This window comes from Mixophyes fleayi, chromosome 1 (assembly GCF_038048845.1).
Source record: "Mixophyes fleayi isolate aMixFle1 chromosome 1, aMixFle1.hap1, whole genome shotgun sequence".
In the NCBI taxonomy this organism is placed as follows: Eukaryota; Metazoa; Chordata; class Amphibia; order Anura; family Limnodynastidae; genus Mixophyes; species Mixophyes fleayi.
In genome coordinates, this window is record NC_134402.1 from 58,716,712 (window position 1) to 58,731,270 (window position 14,559).

Genomic DNA, 14,559 nt, shown 5'->3' on the forward strand with positions numbered 1-14,559 from the left:
CACGTGCTCATCGGCCAGTGCATTCACACCGACACATAAATTAGATGCCAGGAGACCCCTCTCCAGCGGTGCTTTAGCTCTAAGTTAGACCTGTTAACGCCATGCTCAGATGGCGATAGCCATCGAGGACAAGCTCTGAACAGCTTAATTTAAATAGTTTCACTTCGCAGACCCCATTGTGTTAATCTGTGTTTGTTTCCATAACATATCTCTGATTTGCCTAAACCATGCGGAAGGCTTGATAAATAAGCCACTAAGCCTTCAGAATAACACATTTGTTTGCCCCATACATTCTTTAATGTATCAGTCCCCAGCATTCTTCCATGCATCTATCACCCTTTCGGTCATAGCTTGTTCTTGTACCTTCCAGCTATCCTCCCTCTAATTTCAATGTGTTTCTAGTTCTAAAAAAATCATAAAAAATACTGCCCTCCTGACCTCTATTAATACTTTTGTTATATCTGAATGTTTATACCATATCACCTATGTACCGTCCCCTATAAGCTGTGTATACTTGATCAGCTCACGAGTCTTTCATAAGTTTTGTTCTGCAGCCCATGCACCATTTTAGTAGCTCATCTCTTATTTTTGTTTTTTTTCCCCTATTTTATTTATGCCTTTTGGGAGACATGGCCTCCCGATTTGTAAACTGTACCTTATCTATAAAGTGGAATATAGCCTATATCTTCCTGCTACTAATATCTATTCCTATACAGTACAACCATGTGTCCTGCTGGCTGCTTCCGCAGACTGCTGCTTGCTTAAGCTGGGTACACACTACAGAAATTTCAACCAACTTTTTATGCCAAGCGATTTTACATGCAATCGATGTTCCGATCGCTCGGTCCATGGACTGCATACACACTAGGCTTGTTTAGGACGATAAAGGGAAGAGCGGACGTCCCTTTAGCGACTTTTTAGCCATGTTGTCGTGATCAATGACTGTAATTTCATACTCACTGTTGTGGATCGGTCAGAAGTCTATACACACTACACAGCGGAAACGAGATTGGAACGAAAATATTAAATGGTACGACCAACCAAATGAGGCGATAATCGTCCATTTGGGCAGACTTTCGACAATCGTGTCACTGCACACACTGACCCGACTTTTAAACGAGCGGTCGTATGTCGGCTGATTTAGCCGGTTATTGGATGAAAACTGTGTAGTGTGTACCCAGCTTTACCTACATATGATCTGAAACTCCAACTTCAACGTCTGTTGTTGACATTACATTACTATTCATTCTGTATTCTGCTTTTGGGGTTTCTTGTGTCCCACGTGCACTATTTCACATTTTGATGTATTACATTTAAGATTCCACATTCGTTTGTTTTCTCTAAATCACTTCACATTTGTTTTACTCCTTCTGGTTATTGTCTCTGCACATATGTTACATAATACTTCTATCTATCTCTTGGAAGTACTTGCTGAAGTCATCCTATCTCATATTTCTATTCTGAGCTCCCTCATTAATCTACAATAACTCCTTGGTTTCTTTTGTTTTGTTTTTTCGTTCTTCCCAATCCTAGGATACGGAGGGATTTTACCTCATCCTACTCATGGTGGCAATATACAAGGGATGGCACTATGTCAACATACATAAATAAATAAATGCATCTGTACAAATGCAACTTTGTACTGACACAATTGCTCATATATATTTGCTCTGTCGCACAGGAAGGGAGGATATACAAAGATGGTGGTGGGGAGGGGTAATTTAGGAAAATGTGGGCAATCAGAAGAGAGATAAGGGGGGGGATAGGATTTATGAAAACTTGCACAAGAAAATGGTGGTGCTGCCCATATCATTTTTCTTGTGCAGTTTAGACAATCAAAGCTAGGGTCTGATTGGTTGTTATGGGTAACACTTTTCTTTCCCTCTTCACCAGTGTTTATAAATGCGTCAAGTAGAGAAAATGCTTTCGTTCCTATAAATTTCCAGTTTGCATTGACTAATTTATCACTGCAGAATATGATGAACTCACAAAGTACAGAACAGTGTTGGGCTGGATACACTATCAAAGACCACAAGCATCCCTCCCAAATGTCTTTATTAGGAAATCACACCCCTATGTAACGTCAATGCTACGAACCCTCCAAGTAAGAGTCTGGTCTCCCCACCAAATCTTACCTTATGGTTGTTATAAACTGTGATCGGATTCAGCTTTAGCTTGTTTCTTCTACGACATGACTTGAATCCTGCAAAAGCATAAATAAATAAATCAGAGGGTAAGACCCAACAGGGCAAGAAGCCAGCACAACAAGAGCATTGTTCAGTTACATGTTACCCTACAATAACTGTCTGATGCAGTAAATAGCAATGCATGGTTAGGGAGTCCTCATAACCATCTAACCGGCTTTATTCCAAAGAGGAAATAACTAAACATGACCTATTGGAGCTTACTGGAGCAGACGGGTCAGATACAATGGTACAGACTATACATGCCCAGCTGACACTGACAGTATGACGTACCCTGTAATAGACCTGAGTTTCCTGGGTCAGTCCTGATTTTCATCGTAAAAGGGGAGTCTCCTTTTTCAATGGTCAATAGTTTTTAAAAATTCTTATTTTTTGTGGATGTGAAATTCTAAGGGGTATTACCGTCTTGTTTTGGTTTTGGTTTTGCCAAACTGCCCTTGCTTGTTTTGGTTTTGGTTTTGTTTGGTTTTGTTTTGCAATCTTGTTTAAAAATCAATGATTTTGGGCATAAAATAACCAAATTTAGTGCTCCACCTGTTTCTTGCATAAGTAAGGTAATTCTAAAGCTAATAAATTAGGAAGAAAACAGTTTAATCCCTGGTAGGCCATCTTTAATTCTGCACACAAACCTGATTGTCTTCCTCTTCATCTTAGCCTATTGGCAATGCAGCCATCATCTTATAGTTAAATATCTAAAGAAATGGACAAAGGCAGTTTGGTTTCTGTCTCTCTAGGCCCCCCTCCACTTGTAGAAAATACAAAAAAATTCAGCCGTTATAGACTGTACAATATAAATTGAAATGGACAAAGACAGTTTGGTTTCAGTCTCTATAGCCCCCCCCCCCTCCACTTGTAGTTAAATAGAAAAAAAGCAGCCTGCATAGACTGAACAATATATAAATAAATGGACCAAGGTAGTTTGGTCGCTGTCTATGACCCCCCCCCCCCCCCCCCTGCCCTCCATTTGTAGTTGAATAGAAGAAAAGCAGCCTGCATAGACTGTAGAATTAGAATATAAAGAGAAATGGACAAAGGCAGTTTGGTATCTGTCTGCATCAGACTCTCCACTAGGAGTAAAATAGAAAACTATTCAGCCGTTATAGAGTCTAGAATATAAATAGAAATTGAGAAAGGCAATTTGGTATCTGTCTGCATCATAATCATCAACATCATCATTAGTGCCCTCGCTGCCTACACAAATCTCCCCCTCATCCTCTTCTAATTCCAAAGTGGCATCCTCAATTGGTGTATCACCGGCTACACTCGGGCTGTTAAGGCACACATCAGCAGAACTGCTGAAAGGACCCTTCTTTATGGGTACACTGTCACTAACAGAATGCTCACGATTAGACATACCACTGGTGGATGGACTCTCCACAGGGATTGGTGTCATTTCTGATTCAGAGCATACATTATCCTCTAATGCCTTACTGTTTTCTTGCAGCTCGGCTTTGACACGTAACAGTAGTTGTGCACCACTTTTAGACTCCAAATTACTTGGTCTTGCTTGGTCACGAGTGACCGTACAAGAAGAAGGCTGAGTAACATTTTTTGATCTGCCACTAATAGAGGAAGGCGAAGGCCTCATTCTTTTTTTTCCACTGCGTGTGTAGAATGGCATTTTGGCAATTTTTTTTTTATCTGCACTTAACTTTTCCTCAGTTACACTTCTTTTTTCGCTTCAACACGGTAAATTTTTTTGGGTGTGTGTTTTTTTTCCCTGGTTTAAAAAGACTATGTACTTTGACATCGCCTTTCCCAGATGACCTACTGGGAACACTACCATCAGGACTGGTGACAGAACCGGGTTGCTGATTCTGCTCATATGTGGACTGCTTTGAATCCATTTTAATGAGGCCAAAGCACTTGTAGTGCCAAAATTGTATTAGATAGATACTGCTGACAAATATGACTTTTGACAGCCAGAAAAATTAGTGTTTCACACTGGGGAATATGGGAGACCCCAAAAGCACTTGTAGTGCTAAATATTGTTTTAGATACTGCTGACAAATATGACTTTTGACAGCCAGAAAAATTACAGTAAAACACTGGGGAATATGGGACACCCCAACAGCACTTGGAGTGCCAGAAATTGAAAAAAAAAACCTCCTCTATCCTCCTCTTACTGCTGTAACAATTGGTATTAATATTAGATTTGTCTAGAATAGAAACAATAATGTGTCCAATTATTGCTCTGTCCCTGCGCTGATATAGCCTGTGACCTAACCCTGCTCTCTCCCTCTGTCAAATGGCGATGGATTGCTGTGGAGGCGGGTATTTATGTTTTTCAAATCTCGCGAGAACCGAGCTTAGAAATACGAATACGTCACAATGAAGTTTTGCTTTGCCTCGATTTCGATTCTGAATGGGCGGGAGAGTACCGAGCCGAGCTTGGATAGGCTAAATTCGGATGAATTCGGATCTCGGGGAAACGAGCCCGCCCATCTCTAATATTTACTAAATTGCGGGTTTGAAAAAGTGGAGATTGAGCCTATAGCAACCAATCAGATTCTAGCTGTTATTTTGTACAATGTACTAAATAAATGCTAACTAGAATCTGATAGGTTGCTATAGGCAACATCTTCACTTTTTCAAACCCGCAGTTTATAAATATACCGCTAAAACTGGGCTTTCACTTCGCATGCTCAAGCTGGCTACCCAACGCATGCATTTCTGCAGAGACTGTCGGAGCACAGCGGTAAGAGTTACCACTGGGGCAGCACAGAGGTAAGAGTTACCACTGGGGCAGCACAGCGGTAAGAGTTACCTCTGGGGCAGCACAGAGGTAAGAGTTACCGCTGGGGCAGCACAGAGGTAAGAGTTACCGCTGGGGCAGCACAGAGGTAAGAGTTACCGCTGGGGCAGCACAGCGGTAAGAGTTACCGCTGGGGCAGCACAGAGGTAAGAGTTACCGCTGGGGCAGCACAGAGGAAAGAGTTACCGGTGGGGCAGCACAGCGGTAAGAGTTACCGCTGGGGCAGCACAGAGGTAAGAGTTACCGCTGAGGCAGCACAGAGGTAAGAGTTACCGCTGGGGCAGCACAGAGGTAAGAGTTACCGCTGGGGCAGCACAGCGGTAAGAGTTACTGCTGGGGCAGCACAGAGGTAAGAGTTACCGCTGGGGCAGCACAGCGGTAAGAGTTGTCTCTGGGGCAGTTGAGTATTGCTCAGCTGTCCCGCAATCTTTTCTCCATGAATTGCGGTGAAAAGTGAATAAATGTGGAAATACAAAATCTGCCATTTTAATAAATCGGTTCCTAGGTAAATTAAAATTAGTTATCAAATTGAATAGACATCACAGTATTTTCACAGTTTATCTGAAAACCAGTAGGATGGTTTCCTCCATCCAGAAGGCAATCATATGAATACGCTGGATAGAATTTAATTTGTTTTGTGTCAAACTGCCATGCAAAATCCACAGTACTTTCCAGTGTAGTTGTCTAATAAATGCTTCTTTATACAGTTCTAATCAATCATGGCAGCCTAGTCAAAGGTCTACCATAAAATCACTAATCTCATTCTTAACAAATGCTACAACTTGTGAATAATGATCTCTGTGTTAGATAGAAATTACTTGTGACACGAGAATGATTGATTTCTGTAAGTCAACTAACCTCCAACACAGAATGAAAACATACAGGGCAACAAAACGATAAGGGACGTAAAGATCATCTCAGAGTCTGAACATTAAAACAGATTCAATGTTGCTATGTCATTTTACAACCAACATGGCATTTTACCTTACAAAAAAAATCAATGTAAATTGCTATTCAACTCTTTTAGAAAATAGACTTGAATTATGAAGAGAATGTCCATCCCTGATAACTATTTACCACAGCTCTCCCCACCAAGCAGACTCTTACAGATGGTCAGTTGCAGCCATGTTACAAGATGGCCACACCCCTACTAAAATTAATTCAGGAAGGACTATAAGAAGAGAGGAGAGATAGGATAAAAATGTTGTGACAGGATGGACCGCCTATGCCACCCTGTCTGTTGTTGCTGGGAACCCGGCTGGGCTTACTTTGCCACCATTCCCTTTCGTTAACCCAATATGCGCTCTCTTGCCGCAGTAGGAGGGGCTTATAATGCTGCCACCACTGAACTCCTTTATGGCGCTCAGAACCACGTTCCTTCTGGTTAACTGTCACTGCTAGTGTACTCCTGTGCTGGTATACTTGGGCTGGTAACTCCGGACCTCTTACTATAGATCCGGGTTGCTGTGGATGGATCCTCCCTGGCCTATCACACTGACCAGAGCTGCAGGTAGCAGGCAGAGCTGTGGTACTGGAAAAGCTTGGGTCCAAACCTCAGAATCAGCCGGAGAACGGATTAGATTTAGGGTCTAATCGACAGGTCACAGGATTACAGCGAGATTGAAGAAGTTGTCAAGCAGGTCTTTTAAGCAGAGTGATGTTTATTGCTCAAGTGTTCTGACAAGGACAGTCCCACTGGTTTAAGGTATCAGTGGTCAGGTCAGATGGAGCATCAGAATGATACATTTCAGTGTACAAGTCAGTGCATTTATACCTTTCAGACACATGCTATTTTTAGCATAAGGATACTCTATTTACACAAACATAGATTTACATGCATTGCAAAGCCATGAATATTTATACTTAGCTATGAAATTCTTAAAACCCTTGCTGTGATTTCCTGGATCTTATTTCAGAAGCAGGAGACCCACTAGCAAGTCAAAAGGTCTGACTGGCATGAATACTTCAGACAGTCGCCGAATACACATTTCCACAGAACAACAAAAGGACCCACAACAAGCCACTTCCCCAAATCACAATACACCAGAGGCTTGGTAAACATAGGCTCACTGTATCAGATATATACATCAGAAATAGGCATATCCTATAGGTTAAAGGTTAAACAGAAAAAACAACTTTTCTACCCTGGTCTCAGAGATAAAGATTTGTTATCTCACAATATACACACACAATATCAAAATAAGTGCATGCGCAATTACATAAAATAAGTGCCCTGCGCTATTTGTTTTAAATAAATTTTTACCAAAAGTTATTTAATAGTGATCCAGTCACGAATGTATCAAATGTGGACATTTTAATACTTTAAGCAGTGTGTATAATAATTGTTAGTTAAACATTTTGGCGGAAATTCCCTCCAGAACTGTGTTTTTAATAGATCAGTGGAAAATTCTCCTTAAAATGTTAGAAGGATTGTGTTCCATCTCAGACAAGTTTTATGTACAGAATAAAAATCAGATACTTTTATTGGGCTCCTTCTTTGTGGAGCTCAAAGTATAAAATGTCATTGAAGAGCCATTAAAGAAATGATATATTTATGTAGCGGCAGTCACAGAGTGTCATTGTTTTAATGACTATAGTGATCATTAAGACATCTGTTCTTCTGCCAGTTGTAGTAATGGTGCAATTGCTCAGTGTAATGGTATAGCTAATGGTTCTATAAATGGACACCAAACCATAAATAGAAGATTCCATAACTTTAGTAGACAGTGCCAGAACTTCCATCATTACAAAACCACTTTTGAACCATATCTGAACTAGGTCAAGCATTCCCTTCATTTACACTGAACTATGGATACTGTTTACATTTATATATTACACTTCTAATGTTAGTCTGTGTGATGTATCTAAAATTTAAATTTAAATAAACATAGGTTACTTGTATCTGAACTCCGACTTGCAGCTCTCAGAAGTATTGTCATGATAATTTGTGTCTGATCATCCATGATGGTGTATATGAATCATGTTAAAGTGTCATATAGCATATTACTTCTTACACATTGTAAAGTTTGATGGCATAATAAAGGTTTGTAATATACTGTACGCAACTGGAACAAAACTAATGATATTACATGTATTGCATTCACATTTATTTCAATGTATGTAATGGTTTTTGCCCAGGAAACAAGCATACATAAAAACATAGAAAACAAAAATAGAATTTGTTCATTTATAAGCGATGGACATTTAAAATGCCAGGAAACAATATTTTAGCGCAGATCTGGATTTGATATAATAAAATGCCTTAGGACTAGAGAACAGAACTTAGTCACGATGAAAGTCACCATATATTACTTCCTGCAGCTACGATACAAGTCTTTTACTGTAACCCTATAACATACACGGTTATGGTTATTTTGACGGATTATACAACTATGACTTTTGATGTTCCATACCAATGCAATCTTACTAATCCACTTAGTTATTTAAGCTCCTTACAGTGCAAACTCCTTAAGTGCCCTATAGCTTAGTTTGCCCGATCTCTCATTAGTTTAGAGTGAATCCTTACATTCGTAAGGATTTAAGGTTATACTTATTTAGGACTGCTAAGGCCTTTACAGGCTATTAAATTAATAAGTGAAGTCTTTTATTCTTAGAAGTACTAGACAGCATGCTGACTCTTACTCATTATACTGTAAGCTTGGCTTTGCAGTTCTAGCTGAAATAGTTGACAAAACTTAAAAGCAACATGCAAATGGGAAAGATGGGTACTTTTACAAAGGGCATATTTACTTTGTAGAATGTCAGGTTTATTTTGACTTGAGTTGTTTTATTTTTACTTTTTCATCCTTTTTCTCCTTTGTATTCAATGGAAGCTGATTCCTAATTGACAATTAGGAAATGTACTATGCAGAACTGATGAGTCGATCTCTGTGTTATATACTAAAATAATTAGAAGACAGAATGTTAATGATTGCAAAAGGTTAAAATATGTATGTACTGTCCTACGAACCAAAGTGGTTAAAACAGGAATAATCGGCTTTAAATTCTCTATTGTACAGAGTCCTTTTTGCCAGCCAATATGTCATTTTACTGCATACCTTGTTGCCTAGCAACAGGCTACACACCCAGCTGCACAAAGAATGAGAGCTATGCGGAGAATTTGGCTTGTAGGCAAACAGATATGAGCATCACCTCCAGCCACCAGCTAGGAAACCTGGCCTGTAAGATCATACATAACCAAACAGTGCTGCAGAAAAAAATATTCTCTTGTCCTGAGGCAAGAGAATTTCAGACTCATTATGCGTCTATTAAGACGAGAGACGGTTTTGACCTATAGGAAAACTAGTGATCTAAGAGCTGTCTGCAAAGATCATTTTTGGCATTGCCTTAAGCAGCTTGTTCAACACAAATCTATTGTAAGTGTTGCAAATATATACTGTAGTTGTATTTCTGATGTCAATTCACTAGGTATCAGGATCAACAATTGATTTCATATTAATAATCAACGTATTAGCTGGCAGTGAGAAACTCAGTCTTTATTAAGTTGTGGTGGCATTTAATCTTTTCTAGGCCCTAAGAAACCAATGGGCTTACTAAAGCATTTACATGGTCTGATAAGGCACATTTCCTGCAGTATCAGTCTGCCAAGTCTTAGAATGTCGCTGTAGTTAAATATGATATTTTCTCTTGTGTCAGTCCTAGCTTAGCTTACAGTCATTCTGTTTTTTCAATTTCTGAATTATAATTAATTATCAAGGCCTGAGCCGGCACTGAGGCTCCTTAGTCTTCTGTTATACTATTCATACCACTCCTTGGAGTTTGTATATAATCCCTGATGGTAATCTTCACCACTCCTACCCTCCTGAGCAAGGTGGTAGCCTTGCTCATCTGTTTACTTGTCAGATACTTGGTGGCTTTGTAGTGCAATCATTTGAACCCTTAACCAATAAAACATCCCCAATCCCCACATTCTGTCATACATCTAATGGCTAAAATGAAGCACTTTTGTAAATGATTCCAATAATGCACAGGTACTGCTCAAAAGGAGTGACATGTGTTACCATTGTTATCACCACTGAAGGCTTCCCAATGCCTTTATATGGGGAAGACTACTATTGCAATAGTAACAAAATGCATTTTTAATTTCTATACACTTTAATAATACATTTTATTTTTAAACTTTAATTCCTGTTTGTTAGTTTTATTTTTTTAACAAGTGGAACTGAAAGCCTTAATCTGGACAAGCCAGCTCATATGTGCGCACCAGCTAAAGAATCTGGTCTGTGTATTGGTAAGTTACCGCATACAGCTCTGCGTCCGTAGCGTATCACTCAGCTTCTTCAGCAACATTTGTTTGCTAAATGATAATAATAAACATTTCTAATGATTACAACTAAAATTAGCGAATAAGAAGACAGCTTCCGATACCTATTATGAATCTGAATCTAAGAAGATTGTCAGCTTTCAAACTAAAGACTAAATATTTTACGGGTCTCTGAAGAATGTCCGGGAGACCCCGAATTCCAGGTAGGTCTCCTGGGAGAGCAGGGCATTCTCCCGCATCCTGTCCAATTCCTAGTGAAGTGGGTAAAATGGGTGCCTGGATGACACAATTTGTATCATGTTGACCCTGCCCCCATAGCAAAATGCCACCAAGGAGGTGTGGCCAAAATTACATATTTCACCATGCCCCGCCCCTTCCATCCTCACACTTCACCTTCCCCCCAGGATCTCCCGAAGGGAAAGAGTAAAGAGGTGGCAAGTATGTATAAATGTAACATACTATCTTATGAGAGAGTCTGAAATAAGTAATGCCTATCCATAACATGCAGTTAGGAGATATTAGTATTCTGTTAATATTCATCATCATCAATTTATTTATTTATATGGCGTCACTAATTCCGCAGCGCTGTACAGAGAACACACTCACATCAGTCCCTGCCCCATTGGAGCTTACAGTCTAAATTCCCTAATATAGACACACACTCACACACATAGATATATACATACAGACATACAGGTAGAGACTAGGGTCAATTTTTGATAGCAGCCAATTAACCTACCAGTACTCATAACCCCAATACTGTGAGGCAGAGGTCCACTGACCCTGCAGAATAACCAAGTTTAAAGTATCTATGGCAGTGATGGGCAACCTGATACACTTCAGACGCAGCAAGAGGTGGCCCTCTAACCTCCAAGTGGGCGCATTGCCCTTAATCTCAGTAAAAAGTTAAAACAATACACATAATCAAAGAAAGAGACTATAGATAATAACATATCACCAGGCATTTTAACCACGTGTTACCAGCTATAACAAAAAAATATGACAGTAAAGCAGGAAAAAGCTGGGGGCCACAGGTGAAGGATTTGAGAGCCACAAGTGGCCCTAAGGCCACATTCTGCCCATCACTGATCTATAGTATTTATTGCCTAAACAAATAATAAAGACAGTTATATGTTCAAAACACCGGAGTGAGCAGTATGCATATATAGTGTTTAGTAGATACAATAAATTATATTTCCAGAGATAAAATATTTTACTGAATATATATCTACAGAGGCATCGGCTGTAGAAATCTAGATGTACCCTAGCCTTAATAAAAGAAAAATCAACAACACCCAAAGTCATGATCACCATAACATGTAAATGGAAATGTTTTCCCTAATACAATCACATCTTGCATTACACAGTTCGGATTTATTGCCTTTGATTACTCTACTGTAAGAGACTTGTAATGCTTCTCTTTGCCATCTTTCTTTTTGACAAGGAAATAAATGCAAACCTGTTTAATGCCCATATGGTTCTTACATGCCAAAAAGTATTTTGTAGCTTAAAAACCATTTAGTTTTTTTTACAGAGGGAGTGTTCAGTTCTGCAGTTATGATAGAGGAGGAGCCAGCGGCCCCCTGTGTGCCAATCATCAACAGAGCGCCCTGTAAATATGTGATCTGAAGTGTATACTCCACTTGCATTACAATCCTGGCAGTTTGTTCCAATATGTGAAGGTTGCTGCAGCACTTTATCCCAGTAGTGCAGATTCTAAGTTCTATGAACATAGATTTTGACATTGAACCACAGCCCATTAGTGTTAATATTATTTCTAGTTGCTTTATAAGGCGCCACAGTGCTCTACAGCGCCAAACAGTGGGAAAAACAAAGCATAACTGGGACATACAAAATATACTAAATAAATGTAAACATGAAAACAAGAGATAGGAAGTGCCCTGGTTATGAGAATACAATCTAGCAGATATAGCACAGACAAGTGGAGGAGAATCTGATTGGATGTGGTAGGGAATTCCCTAGGTGTGTATCAGCACGGGAGAAGTTTTGTAAGCAGGGGAGGGGTGGTCAGAGTGGAGGCAGGACGCAGGACCAGCAACACTTAATGACAGTAACCCCTTTTATACATTGGGTGATGCAAAAACAGGTCCTTTCGTTAGCAAAAATACCCAATTGTAGGCAATAAGATTCTGATAAATAAAGTCTTAAGTGCTGGCTGGCTGCTGCGGTTCAGTGCAGCTTGTAACTAAATGAAATGTTAGTAAGTCTGCCCTACTGTTGGTCTGGAGTATGCAGGCCAAAACGAATACATGTCATGTAGCACACATTTACATTACACCTTGACTATAGTTTCCTTATGTCAAGCAGCCATCACAGTGCATGTGGTTATCGCATTATTGCGCTAGCCGTGCCATGTTGATCTGGGCGCCAAACAGTTTGTTTGACCAGCTTAACCGTACATGTTTATTTGTTAGTAATTTCATTATCATGATCCTGCTGGAAGGTTAACACATACTCTGTAAATAAAATGCCTTTACTTTCAATTACTCAATAAAATGTTTAATATTAGGGCTGTGTCACACAAACTACGAAATGTAACACATGCCACGGGAACATGAAGTGCATAGATCATAAAGCAGGTACTAACCTCTGCATTTCTATTAGCTACAATACTTTGGACTTTTGCAGCTCATGTGACACTAGCCAAAGGATGGTTACACACTGGTGCTGGGACAACACGACCTTAACATGCTGGGGTAACCAGCGCTTGCACTTGTGGTTGGGAGGGGAAGGTTGGGAGCTGGGTGAAGGGAAGGACATTCAACTGACCACAATGCATCCACTTGCAGTGAATGCAAGTAAATGGAGCATGCAACATTTAAACATGCACTACAGCTCTGCAGCCACTTAAGACCAAAAAAGCAAGCAAAAATGTGTGTGGGGTCATTGTAACCACTCATTTATATCCCTATACCCCTCTACATGCCTTTTCTAACATTAGAAACATTACTAAAATAATGCTTTTTAATGCTAGTGGTAAAGGGGATTTAAGTTCTGCAAATATCGTGTATATTTCTGCTATCAAACAGATATCAATATAGTAGTAAGTTGCTTAGCTATTTCATTTTTTAATTTTAAAACTAATGAATTTGCAGGTTGGGTTTCTTTTTCCAGGAATGTTCAGCAAAATATATGGGCATCAGTTATTCTGCGTAGAGAACCTCTGTGTTCTGCATATCTTCATTTATTAAGACTGATGGGAGCAGCCATACTGCTAGCTCAGCCAAGGTAGCATTAAATATCGTCAACAGATTCCAACGGAACAGTTGCTATAGTTGTTACAGAATTACGGATAATGGAAGAATACTTGCTCGACAACATATTTTTACACTTCCTAAGGTGTCCCAGGCTACCCCCAAATGTCATGGGATCTTACGAAATGTCTGGTTTTCAACACACAAACACATACCATCTATAAGGTTTGTTGCCAATCCAGTCTGGGTCATGCCCAGTGGTCCATAACCATGGCCACTTTACAACATGGCAGAGGCTTACAGCACATAGTTGGGGGCGTGACAAAGGTTGTTCCGTTCTCAGTACTGTGAAGATGAGAGGTATGTATCTCCCAAACATGTGACTACCATGATTACATAAAGAGCTCTCCATAAGTTTATTGTTATAAAAGAAGCAATTGTTCAATAAAGATTTGTTAAAAAAAAAATTCTACAAAAGTGATGTATAAGGGATAAGGATGCATAAGGGAAGAATACACTCTGACCTTATGACACTAGTAATGAAATTATAATGCTGCAGAGGACTTTACCACAACACTCCTTTAGATGCGAGGAAGCTTTTATGTACCGTCTCATGTGGGAGCGATACATTCTTGCTTTATACCTCATTTTCTTCCTTTTCTTCAGATTGCAACAGTTAGTGGAGTTGAGTTCTATAGAACCATTTCCACATTTTGGAGATGAAGGTGATCCAAGTGATCTGATTTAGAAAAAATGATTCACACAGCGCAAATGAAAAGCAGATGTCTTCTTTAGCTGTGAGATAGTCTTCGAGAAGCAAGTAATGTGTAAAGCTGCTGCTATAGAGAACCGCAGTAAATTAAAATAGCATTCCAAGATTTTCTCAGCATGAGGCATTATTGCAGTGCTTCCATTACTCACCGAGTCTGAATGCAAAGTCTGATTCACCACAAAACCTCCAGCTGAAGGATACAAGACTTTGACAATACAATATGAGACGTTTCGTTATGTACAGCTTGGCACAGATCAACAGAAACAGTCTGCAGAGAGGAGCTTAAATTAGCCTTTGTTTTACCACACTGACTCCTTGCTGAAGCTGCG

At 39.6% G+C, this 14,559-nt stretch overlaps 1 protein-coding gene across 9 annotated transcripts in view; it reads right to left on the minus strand.

Moving 5' to 3' along the window:
• The window catches only part of APBB2 (amyloid beta precursor protein binding family B member 2), a 252,123-nt gene that overhangs the window by 213,430 nt on the left and 24,134 nt on the right, over nucleotides 1-14,559 (minus strand). For 8 of the 9 annotated variants that reach the window (XM_075194986.1, XM_075194977.1, XM_075194960.1 and 5 more), the window contains exon 2: nucleotides 2,136-2,203. The exons of the other annotated variant lie outside the window; for it this stretch is intronic. The gene's annotated coding sequence lies outside the window, so the exon portion shown is untranslated. The remainder of the gene's footprint in view (nucleotides 1-2,135; nucleotides 2,204-14,559) is intronic. 9 annotated transcript variants of the gene reach the window in all.